Raw genomic sequence first — 12826 nt, 5'->3', positions numbered from 1 at the left:
TAGCTCAAACATGAAAGGTTACCTTCCAACAATTGTGACCTTTCATGAATGTTGCTGTCCATGAAGAAGTCCTTTCATCAAGGCACACATTGGTGAAGAGATTGCATCCGTTGAAGGCCTAAATCTTGAAGAGACACGAGATAAACAACATGACCTTTTGGCCAGCCCCCACATGTCTAGCACATGCACTAGACTTGGTTGAAACATCACCTAACATTTGCATGTTCATTTCATGATTGAGTAGCCAAACCAACACCAAGACCAAGGAGCATCTCCATTCGTCCAAAGCATCATGCACATTCAAGTAGTCATGTATTTAGACAAATAGACATCTAATTATTCAGCCAACCCTCTCATTTCCTATAAATTGAGAGGCTGCCATCATTTGTAAACATCTCATCTCATATATTAAAATTAATCTTGTGAATTAATTTCTCTTCAAAGTTCTTCGTGAACTTTATAGATTAAGCAAGTATAATTTATATACTTGTGGCGTCATACCTTCCATCTTGATTCCAAAACTCCTAGATTGATATCTAGTGGGTTGAAGACACTTCTACCACCCCTCAAGCAAGTTTGTGAAGATCGGGATTGTGTTTCCTAGCATTATTTCCTCTTTGGTGTGTTTGAGATACAATATCACCACCATATCCATTTCATCATCAACACCATTAACATCATCCATCAAAACCATCAATTCCGCAACCATCTCTATTCTATATTTATTTCATTTTATTACTTATCTTATTATCCCATTTATTATTCCATCATTAACCCTATTTATTTCTTATCTTTGTTATAGCCCAAGCTTATAATTCAAGGACAACAGTACTTGTCAATCCTAGATCGGGACACAATAAGGCTATCTACCATCTTCCACCAAAGCGCGTAGATCAACCTTCCATCAGTTTGACCTAATAGTTATGTGTCTATTCGGCTAGGTACATGTCTTTTAATGGAAATACATGGCTTAAAAGATGAAAATAGATGATACTTGGATGAGGGCAAATTTCCTTGGTCGAATGGTCTCATTGTTGTTCATCTTGGTGCCAACTTTGAAGAAAGATGATGCTTTGGCCGAATAGAGAGAACCCCTTCACTTTGGTGTCCATTTCATCCACACGCATGGCATATAGGTGGTTGGTCATGAGGAACTCACATGGTTGGCATAGGTTGCTTATGATGTGACTCCTGTTTGAAGTGAAGATAAACAACAAACTAGGTGTTACTTGGCATCCAACTTTCTTCTATGTGACATGGAATCAATGGGGAAGCAACTAATTATGAAAGGTCACATTTGTTTAAGGCAACCTTTCATCATTTGAGCTATTCCCCATGTGTTTGAGCTAAAGATTAGTTGGCCATAGATGAAGGACATGTAGGTGAGTCATAGGTCAGCTCATTGTGAGAAGGCACCTTTTGTAATGGAAACTCTTCGCGAAAAGGTACGAATCCACAAAAATTGACCTAGACCATATTTGAAGTTCTCTTTAAAGTGGTGATGATGGTGTAACTCTCATACTGAAATGAGGTCTTTAGCTAGCTCAAAGGTCCAACTCAAGTGAGCTATGAGCTTGGGGGTCAGCTGGCAACTTTTCCCCAAAATGTTATTGTGCTGTCCCGGAGTTGTCCTAGTCAAGTTTCCATAGCTCTTGGACTCCAATTCTAGCTTTAAGTCATCTCCCATCATGTAGCCGAACATGCACCTACAAAAGAAGGCATATTATAAGCTAAGTAATATAAAATATAATAATGTAAATATATGGTTTATAATAATAACTTCATACATTCATAATATCATCATCATAGCTATAAATGTAATGTATGTAAGTTATTATCATAACTATTGAATAAAGACATGACAAGTTAAAGAAAATCCCCCTTTTTTATTGTGAAAGGCTGGAGATGCAAGGACTTTCATATTACTGATTTGGATCACATCAACCCCCTTCTTTAAAGCAAGGTGTCCTCAAATCGAATGGTGGGTTCTCTTCAACGTTTCTCTATCCCATAGTTGTTGTTTTGTCAAAAGTAGGGATCCTTTCAATAGGCACTTGTGTGAGATATGCCTATGTAAATTTGTTTTGAAAGTTTAGGTCCCTTGTCCTCCCAAAAGTGGTGTCCCATAATTCTTCAATAGGCATGATCATTGAGTCCTCATAGGTCACGTCCATTGGTACTCCAAGTGTCCTTTTGCTGCTTAATGGACACATCTTTTGGTTTTCCAAAGGTCACATCTCCCAAACCTTCATTTTGACAAATGGTCTTTTGGTACATCCTACAAGTTAAAGAAAAAATATGTATCTTCAAAGCTAGAATAATCATCTTCAACCTTGCATTCTGTCAATAGGCATTCTCAAATCAAGCACTTCGAAGAATAAGCACTTGTTCTCGGATCCGTTTCTTCCGTACTTACTGTTGCCTTTCCTTTCCTCATAGCCTCAACACTGTGCTTTTTTTTTAATTTAATCATTTTGAACTTGTTTTGGCGTTAAAGGAGTAAGGACAATCTTATTCCCTCTATAGGTGAACTAGTATTGATTGGCAAAATAATCGTGAATAGTCCTCTTATCATTTTGCCATGGTCTCCTAAGGAGTAGATGGCTAGCGTACATAGGGACAACATCACACATCACCTTGTCCTTGTATTTTCCAATTGAAAAAGGAACTATCACTTGCTTGCTAATGTTGAGTTCCCCTCATTCATTGAGCCATTGTAGCTTATAGGGATTCAAATGCTTCATTGTTCTCAAGGCAAGCTTCTCCACCATTATGGTACTGGCCATGTTAGTGCAACTTCCACCATCTATAATAATAAAACATACCTTTTCATTCACATGGCATCGATTATGGAAAATGTTTTCTCACTGTGCATTGTCTTATGTGACTTGAAGATTCAAACTTGTTTTAATTACCAAGGTTTCTCCTCTATCAACAAGATCTGCAAGAGTTATTTCTTCATTGACTTCAGTGGGTGCCTCTTATTCTTCTTCATATTCAGATTCTATTTCACAATTTCCAAGTAAGAGCAAGGTGTTCCGGTTAGGACACTGTGTAGATACGTGGCCCCATCCCAAGATATTTAAAGTACCTAATGTCTCTTGAATATTCAGTGGTATGCTTTCCTCGGTTAGGGCCTTTACATACTTGCTGAGTCTTTGAATATTCGACTTGTTTTTTGACAGGAGGATGTGTTGCTTCTTTATGTTGTTTGGACTCCATTTTGATGGTGTGGACGCAATATTGCGAGATGTATGACTCCTATTCAGTTTCCTTTCAATTTTCATTTCCATTTGCACCATCTCATCTATTTCGATGTAATGATACAACTCTAATGTGTTGGTAATTTTGGGATTAAGTCTAGCAAGGAATCTCACCATAGTTTCTTCACGATCCTCCTCAATGTTGACTCGGATCATTGCCACTTCCATTTCATTGTAGTAGTCCTCTACACTCCTCTGGCCTTGTTTTAGATTCTGTAACTTTTGAAACAAGTCTCAGTGATAATGAATAGGAATGAATCGTTTCCACATAATACCTTTCATTTCATGCCATGTTAAGATCGATCGTTCTCCATTCCTCCTTCGATTAAGGCTAAGTTGATCCCACCATATTAAAGCACAATCTATGAACCCCATGGCTGTCAATCTCATTTTCTTCATCTCGGAATAATTGTGGCAACTAAAAACGTATTCTACCTTACTTTCCCATTCGAGATAGGCTTCAGGATCTGTCTTTCCTTGGAATTGAGGAATTTTGATCTTGATATTGCTCAGATTGTCATCAATAATAGCACGTCTAGGACCCTGGTTTGCTACTTATTCTCCATCATCAAAATTTTCTTGAACATCTTCTTTTGGAGGTGGTGGTTGTTGTTGTCTTATTGGGACTCCATTATTCTAGATTGGAGGTAGATCCTGACGTTGATCTATCTTTTCATGAAGAGCATCGAACTCTTCACGAAACATTCACATCATTTTGCCAATGAGTGTTTGCATCTGTAAGTTTGATATTCCTGTATTTTCTCTGGGGATTTGAGACATGGTTAGTGAAATAAAAAAATTTGAAAACCTTACCAGCACTCTCACAAAACCTCACTTGATCACTCCAGAGAAAGTTCAGATTACACTCTACTCACACTCGTGTTTTCACTCGGGGATATATTCTTGGCTTTTTCGACCCCCCTTCTTATCTCACCCTCTCGTTTAACTTTTTGATACATGCATCACAAGGCTCACATCAAAGGAGGAAGTAATAACTCTTCCAAATGATCCACTCGTCCAAGCATTGGAAACGAAGATTAGAACAGAAGCATACTTACGACGACTTTTTGAATGGGATCCTAATCTTATTTAGTCAATATGTCTTCTGAAGATAAGACCGTATGTCTCTTATCTTTCCAACGGTTCTTGAATTGTATCGATCCGATATCAGGAACTCAATATATGGCTATTTTACTGAAGATGGTGCATGCAGAAAATCCTATACGGGATTAATACGGCATTTTGTAAATATTATGAATTTTCAATATTTTTATTGATTATTTGTAATATAACTTAATATAGGATGATGCATTATCTTTTAGGATTAGATTTATTATTTTATTAGGAATTAAGGTTGGGTTAAAAATATTATCTTTAGTTATTATTATTTTATTAGGAATTAGAGTTAAGATATGTTTAGTTTATTATTATTTTATTCATTAGTTATTTAGGACCTTTAGAACTCAGCCACTATATAAAGGAGACTTCATTAAACTTTGTAATTCAAGATTTCTTTGATTAATAATATAACGAGAGTTCATTTTTGCAAGTGTTGATTGCCTTGTGCCTTCGAAGCTTCTTCTCCTGGAGTTCTTTCAAGTTCTTGTGAGGGAGATTAATCTTCACACTCCAATTTGCCTTTTCATCGCGACTAGGAGGGTTGGTTAGAGCCATTTATCGAGTTTGCCTTTTCATTGCGACTAGGAGGGTTAGATAGGACACTTATCCATCTATTTTTCCACAAATCCATCTGCACCATCAATCATCTTTACCGTCCACCTTTGTAAGGGAGATCTTTTGATTTCTTTATTATCTTATCTTATTTTATTTTCAATTTTTTTATCTTTTGTTTATTTTGTTCTAATCTTATTGCCTTGAAGAAACCCTAAAGAATCCTAGTTACTGCCGCCACCTTCCCCTATTCATCCCCTTTGTTCTTAATCGAGTCTAGAGCTTTCTAGGTTTGATTCTTCAACAAGAGCAACGTTCATTAACTCGCCACCACTTCCCTATCAATTGGTATCAGATTTGGGCCGATTCTTAGAAAAAAGGAAGCAATCATGTTTGTTCATGCACACAACATCGTCAAGGTACCTCAACGGAGCTAGTTCAGAGAAGATTCATCGTTTCAGGTTATTTTTATTTAATTTTAATTTAGATTCAAATCCTTCTTGTTAGTTTTCTATTTTTTTCAAAAAAAAAAAACAAAAAAAAGGCAAAAAAAACAAAAAAGCCAAAATTTCAAAAAAATCGTAAACTAATGTATTTTGCGCTTATTTTCTCCAGATATCATATTCGTCTTAATTTTAATCTCAAGTCCAAAAATCACTTCGATCAGAGTTCATTAGATCCTTCAAATACATCATTCAAGTTTTATCGGCAGATTCGGTCTAGAATATTGTCGAGTTTCTTTAAAATTATACAGGAGGAATTTTGTGGTGAAAATTTCCAGATCGAAAATCCATATATTGGAGATCATTCACACAAAAAAATCAGAATTTTTGGAGATCAAGAACAACTTCGAACAAAGCGATCAAGAAAAACAGATTGTTTGAGGACTCACCGTTAAACAGAGTCTACTGGATACTACTGAAGGTATTTGGTTATGAAAATTTACAGGTGGTTTCTTGACGCTTCGAAAGACATTCGAAAATTTTTACAGAATTTTTGGATAACGATAACCCCCTCAAAAACGTTGCTCAAGTTGATCCAGCGTTTTCTAGGTTTTCTGGTTTGATCCTTTTTCTCTTTGACTCTTAGTGCTTTAGGTTCTTTTGTTTTTCCCTGTTATTGTTCTTTTGCATTATCTAACACATTATCTTCTTTGCATACTTCTTCCTTCTTTGCATTCTCGTTCTCTTGAAGTCTAACCTTTGTTTGGCCTCTTAGAACTTTTCAGTTTTTTCTTATCGCCTTTGCTAGTAATCAAACTCCGATACGAACTGTGGAAGACTACCTGGTAAAGTGAGTTTTAAAGAGTACAAGATCGGCTTACTTGCCTCTCGTTGTGTTACTTTCTTGGAGTGACTTGTGAGGTTTCTTGTTTTGTTGAATTTTCTTCCTTTTATTTTTATTTTACTTTAAAATTTTCTTTTGAGTGTTATGATTTCAGGATGGGCGACAATAACAACAACACACTTACGGCTATCTTAGTCACACTTACCCGACTCACGACTCAAGTTGAAAGATTTGATGAAATTGTGAGAGAACGACAAAAACCACAACTGGATCTACCAAACCAGAATCCAAGACCAAACAATGCTGAACTTTTGGTACCCGGGCGAGAACAACCACATTTTCAAGCACCCGAACTCTTTGCAAAACAAAAGTTCAGGATCCCGTCTTTCAAAGGAGACAATGATCCAGACAGGTACATCAAATGGGAAGGAAAAGTTGATCTCATGTTCGCATACCATGACTGCCCCCAAGCTAAACAAGTTCACATCATCACCACATAATTCGAAGGATATGCTCGAACTTGGTGGATGCAAACAAGGAAAAAGAACCAAAACTTTAAAATTCCAATAATCACTTCTTGGACCAACCTCAAACAAACCATGAAGAAGTGATTCCTACCGACACATTATACACGAGAAGTTAAAATACTACTAGACCGACTTTGACAAGGTAGAAGTTCAGTTGAAGAGTACTATAAGGAGATGCAGTCCTTACTCAATAGGGCTAACATAACCGAAAAAGAAGAGGTCACAGTGTTAAGATTCTTCATCGGCTTAAACTCAAACATCATTGATCTTCTTGATCTACAATGGTACGAAAACCTTGAAGACGCACTAAAGAAAGCAATGACAATCGAAGCACAAATCCAAAGGAGATCTCGATTCAGTGAACATTACCAAGGTACTTCATCCTCTTACCAAGGTAATCCTTCAAATCCTTCCTTATCTTCTACACTATCTTCTCTAAAAAGCCAAGAGATGACAAACCTGACAAGGAGAAAGAACGACCAGCAAAGAATGACACACTTACAGTCCCTAAAGATCAAATGATAATTTGTGAGGAGGTAGGGAAAGCAAAAAAAGAAAAAGTTTTGAACGAGGCAAAAGCAAAAGAGGTCACTAGTTATAAAAGCCAAAAGAATAATGACCCATGGGAGGTGAGTGAACCTAAATGTGAGAAGAAAAGAGTGACTCAAAATCTATGTGTGAGCACAAAAGAATTGAGAGACAACCTTATTTACAAACAACCTTGCATCCTTGTTCGCTTTAGGGAATTAATTATTTCGATTTCTAACATTAAAAAGGATTTGCCTAGTGTGTTTTCATCTCTTTTACAGGATTTTCGAGAAGTGTTAGGTGAACTACCTAACGAACTACCACTGAAAAGAGGAAAACAACGCCAAGCCAATCTAATTCAAGGTTCCATCATACCTCATCAAACATACAATCTCGAAGAAACCAAAGAGTTGGATTTGTTACAAAAAGGCTACATCCAAGAAAGCCTTAGTTGTGACGCCATCTTAATGACGAAACATGATTTGAATAACTCTATAGGCTTTATAGTTCGTGCACAGGAAATCCATGTAAATGATGAAATGGTAAAAGCAACACGAGATTGGCCCACACCATCTTCCATAGCCAAGAGTTGTCAAATAATATTAGGTGACCCTCCTGACGGGTTACCACCTGAAAGCCCTGATCACTATGCCATATCAATGAAGAGTCACGATTTACAGGAGTCCAAAGGTAAGTATTTTATTACTCATTTTAATGACATTGTAACATACTTCTTTTCCTTCATAACAGGAAAGGCTCATGAAATTGTCATCCATACTAAACACAACTCCTTTAAGTGCGTAGCTGACCGAGGTAAGAAAAACACATTAGACGATACACTACCACGAAGGTATACTCTTAAGGATGCTACTATTCCAAGAATTGAACATATAAAAGATGTATATCACGATAACTCATATATTTTTGATATTTCTACCCATACTTTTAAAAGTGCTTTTAATGAGTTTTATCTTGTATATGAGTTTCCTTATGAACTAAACAGATTCTACAATCCATAAATCTCCTACCAAGAATTATTAATTCATGAACCACATTTAGGAGACTTAAGGGATTACTTTAACAAACCAGTTGACATGGTTTTTAAACACTCATTCTCACCACACACGAATAAAACCATGGAGAAATTATCTAAAGCAATCATACAGAAAGCAAACAGTGGTCGACACCATGTTGAATTTCAACCTAAACATCAGATTACAAGACTCGTATGCAAAAGAGGATTTCAAGACTACAAGAAATCAGTTCCTACAAAGAAGAAACCTCGACTGAAACGCATAAAGACACATCACATTGATCCTGGTAAATGTTTCACAAGTTTTCCTTTCAACACATCTAAGTCTCTTTCTCTTGGATTTTCAAATTCGAGGACGAATCCTTTTGAGGAGTGGGGGAATGATACATGCACCAGAGTTTATAATTCATGCTTCTTTGGACAAATGTTTCTACTCGAACCTATTAGAAGAACAAAGTCTCGAAGATTCAAAGCATATCTATTCGGTAAGTATAATGTGAATGAATCATTAAATGATTCTAATGTTGCTCCCTTTAATATTTTAGATTCGATGTTGAATATTTTTGAAGAAAGGAAGGATGATAAATGCATAACAAGACTCTCATCAAAGGAAGAAGTAATAACTCTTCCAAATGATCCACTCGTCCAAGCATTGGAAAAGAAGATTAGAACAGAAGCAGACTTACGATGACTTTTTGAAAGGGATACTGATATTATTTAGTTAATATGTCTCTGAATATATGATCTTCTATCTCTTATCTTTCCAACGGTTCTTGAATCGCATCAATCCGATATCAGGAACTCAAGATATGGCTATTTTTCTGAAGACGGTGCATGCAAAAAATCCTATACGGGATTAATACAGGATTTTGTAAACATTACGAATTTTCAATATTTCTATTGATTATTTGTAATATAACTTAATATAGGATGATGCATTATCTTTTAGGATTAGATTTATTATTTTATTAGGAATTAAGGTTGGGTTAAAAATATTATCTTTAGTTATTATTATTTTATTAGGAATTAGAGTTAAGATATATTTAGTTTATTATTATTATATTCATTAGCTATTTAGGACCTTTAGAACTCATCCCCAAAATAAAGGAGGCTTCATTAAACTTTGTAATTCAAGATTTCTTTGATTAATAATACAACGAGAGTTCATTTTTGCAAGTGTTGATTGCCTTGTGCCTTCGAAGCTTATTCTCCTGGAGTTCTTTCAAGTTCTTGTGAGGGAGATTAATCTTCACACTCCAATTTGCCTTTTCATTGCGACTAGGAGGGTTGGTTAGAGCCATTTATTGAGTTTTCCTTTTCATTGTGACTAGGAGGGCTCGATAGGACACTTATCCATATATTTTTACACAAATCCATCTGCACCATCAATCATCTTTACTGTCCACCTTCGTAAGGGAGATCTTTTGATTTCTTTATTATCTTATCTTATTTTATTTTCAATTTCTTTATCTTTTGTTTATTTTGTTCTAATCTTATTACCTTGAAGAAACCCTAAAGAATCCTAGTTACTGCCGCCACCTTCCCCTATTAATCCCCTTTGTTCTTAATCGAGTCTAGAGCTTTCTAGGTTTGATTCTTCAACAAGAGCAACATTCATTAACCCGCCACCGCTTCCCTATCACTTTTTCCGCTCGATTTTCTTTTATGGGTCCTTTTTAAGAACTAACTCAAGATTGAGCAAGTTTATTAGTTTGTGCGTTGGCTTAAAAGAAATGGTTAGGTATATAAATTGTTATGATGGGGTATGATAGAAAAAGGTTAAGAAAAGGATATGGTAATGAAATAAGAAAAGATGAAAAAATAAAGAAATGAAATAGTAAGAAAGTGAAGATAACTTAAAACTCAAGTTGCAACACTTACTATCTTCTTTCACAAGAACAATAAGGATACCTTCTTCTAGTTTGATGTTGGGCAGATTGTATTGTGCTTCTCTTTGAGTGTACTTTGCAATTTTCTTCACTTTTCTTTTTCTTTTCTTTTTCTTTCTTTTGCACTCCAAATTTGTTGTAGGAGTCTTTTTTTCTTTTTATTTTTTTCTTCTTTCTTTTTGCTTTTGTTGCAGTACTTGATTGCCAATCTCACTAAGCTTTGATACCACTTGATGTAAGGCTAACCAAGCTTCTTTAATGATGGAGAAGTTGGTAACCTTGTTGTTTCCCAATATAGGAGATACACCAAATGCTACACTTGAATCAATAAGTAATCTGCACACAAAAAGAAGAATTAATTAACTTGATAATTAAGAAATGAAAAGGAAATGGAAATGGAAAGAATTGAAATGGATAGAAATGTTATCAAAAATGGGTTGCGGAAGTATTATTGAATCTTCCTTTAGATGTAAGATAATTCAACCACAAATGGTGATGATGCGTGTGATTCTTGACGATAGATGATAGCTAATTCAATGATGGAGGAATGGTAAGAGAATGGTGATGATATAGGCATGAATGGTGATGGAAAGATGGTGATAGAAAGATGGTGATGGAAAGATGGTGATAAAAAGATGGTGATGGAAAGATGGTGATGGAAAGATAGTATCTTATAAGAATAAGAAGGAAACAATGCTATAAAGGAGTAATGTCCCGTTTCTTATAAGTCATTATAAGGGATGGTAGTAAGGACTTTGACCCACTAGCTATAAGAACTAGAAACCAGAAGTATCAAGGGAAGGAATGACGCCACAAACTTAAGAATTAAGCTTGCTTAATCGATATAGTTATAAAAAGAACTTGAAGAGAGAATAATCGCACAAGGATTTAATTTATCAAAGGGTTGAGTACAAATGATATGCCAAAGCCCTATTTATAGGCTTGCATAGGTTTGGCCGAATAGTTATGTGTGTATTCTTCTAGGTACATGTCTTTTAATGGAAATACATGTCTTAAAATATTAAAATAGATGATGCTTGGATGAAGGGAAATGTCATTGGCCAAATGGTCTCCTTGTTGTTCATCTTGGCGCCAACTTTGAAGCTAGATGATTCTTTGGCCGAATAGAGAGAACCCCTTCACTTTGGCGCCCATTTTATCCACACGCATGGCACATGGGTGACTAATCATGAGGCACTCACATGGGTGGCATAGGTTGCTTATGATGTGGCTCCTCCTTGGCATTAAGATAATAAGCAAACTAGGTGTGACTTGTCATCCAACTTGCGTCTATGTGACATAGCATCAATGGGGAAGCAACTAATTATGAAAGGTCACATTTGTTTAAGGTAACCTTTCATCATTTGAGCTACTTCACATATGTTTGAGCTGAAGATGAGTTGGACAGAGATGAAGGACATATAGGTGAGTCATAGGCCAACTCCTTATGATAAGGAACCTTTTGGAATGGCAACTCTTCGCGAAAAGGTACGAATCCAAAAAAATTGACCTAGACCATATTTGAAGTGCTCTTTTATAGTGGTTATGATGGTGCAACTCTCCTACTGAAATGAGGTCTTTAGCTAGCTCAAAGGTCCAACTCAAATGAGCTATGAGCTCGGGGGTCAGCTGGGAACTTTTCCCCAAAATGTTCTTGAGCTGTCCCGGAGTTGTCCTAGTCAAGATTCCATAGCTATTGGACTCTAATTCTAGCTTTAAGTCAGCTCCCATCATGTGGTCGAGCATGCACCTACAAAAGAAGGCATATTACAAGCTAATTAATATAAAATATAATTATGTAAATATGTAGTTTATAATAATAACTTCATACATTCGTAATATCATCATCATAGATATAAATGTAATGTATGTAAGTTATTATCATAACTATGGTATAAAGAAATGATAAGTTAGAGAAAATCCCCCTTTATTTATTGTGAAATGTTGGAGATGCAAGGACTTTGATATTACTGATTTGGATCACATCATGAACATATCAAAGATGTATATAACGATAACTCGGATATTTTTTATATTTCTGTCCTTTTAAAAGTGCTTTTAATGAGCTTTATCTTGTATATGAGTTTTCTTTCCAACTAAACAGGTTCTATAGCCTACAAATCTCCTCCCGAGAATTCTTAATTCAAGAACCACACTTAGTAGACTTAAGAGATTACTTTAACAAACCAGTTGACATGGTATTTAAGCACTCATTCTCGCCACACACGAATAAAACCATGGAGAAATTATCTAAAGCAATCATACAAAAAGCCAACAGTGGTAGGCGTCATGTTTAATTTCAATATAAACATTTGATTACAATACTTGTATGCAAAAGAGGATTCCAATACTACAAGAAATCAGTTCCTACAAAGAAGAAACCTCGACTAAAACGCATAAAGAAACATCACATTGATCCTGGTAAATGTTTCACAAGTTTTTCTTTCAACACATATAATTCTCTTTCTTTTGGATTTTCAGATTCGATGATGAATCCTTTTGAGGAGTGAGGGAATGAACATGCACCAGGGTTCATAATACATGCTTCTTTGGACTAATGTTTCTACTCGAACCTATTATAAGAACAAAGTCTTGAAGATTCAAAGCATATCTATTCGGTAAGCATAA

The sequence above is a fragment of the Hibiscus syriacus genome, unplaced genomic scaffold (genome assembly GCF_006381635.1).
Source record: "Hibiscus syriacus cultivar Baekdansim isolate YM2019G1 unplaced genomic scaffold, ASM638163v2 tig00116989_pilon, whole genome shotgun sequence".
NCBI lineage: Eukaryota > Viridiplantae > Streptophyta > Magnoliopsida > Malvales > Malvaceae > Hibiscus > Hibiscus syriacus.
Note: the sequence above shows the minus strand (reverse complement) of the source record.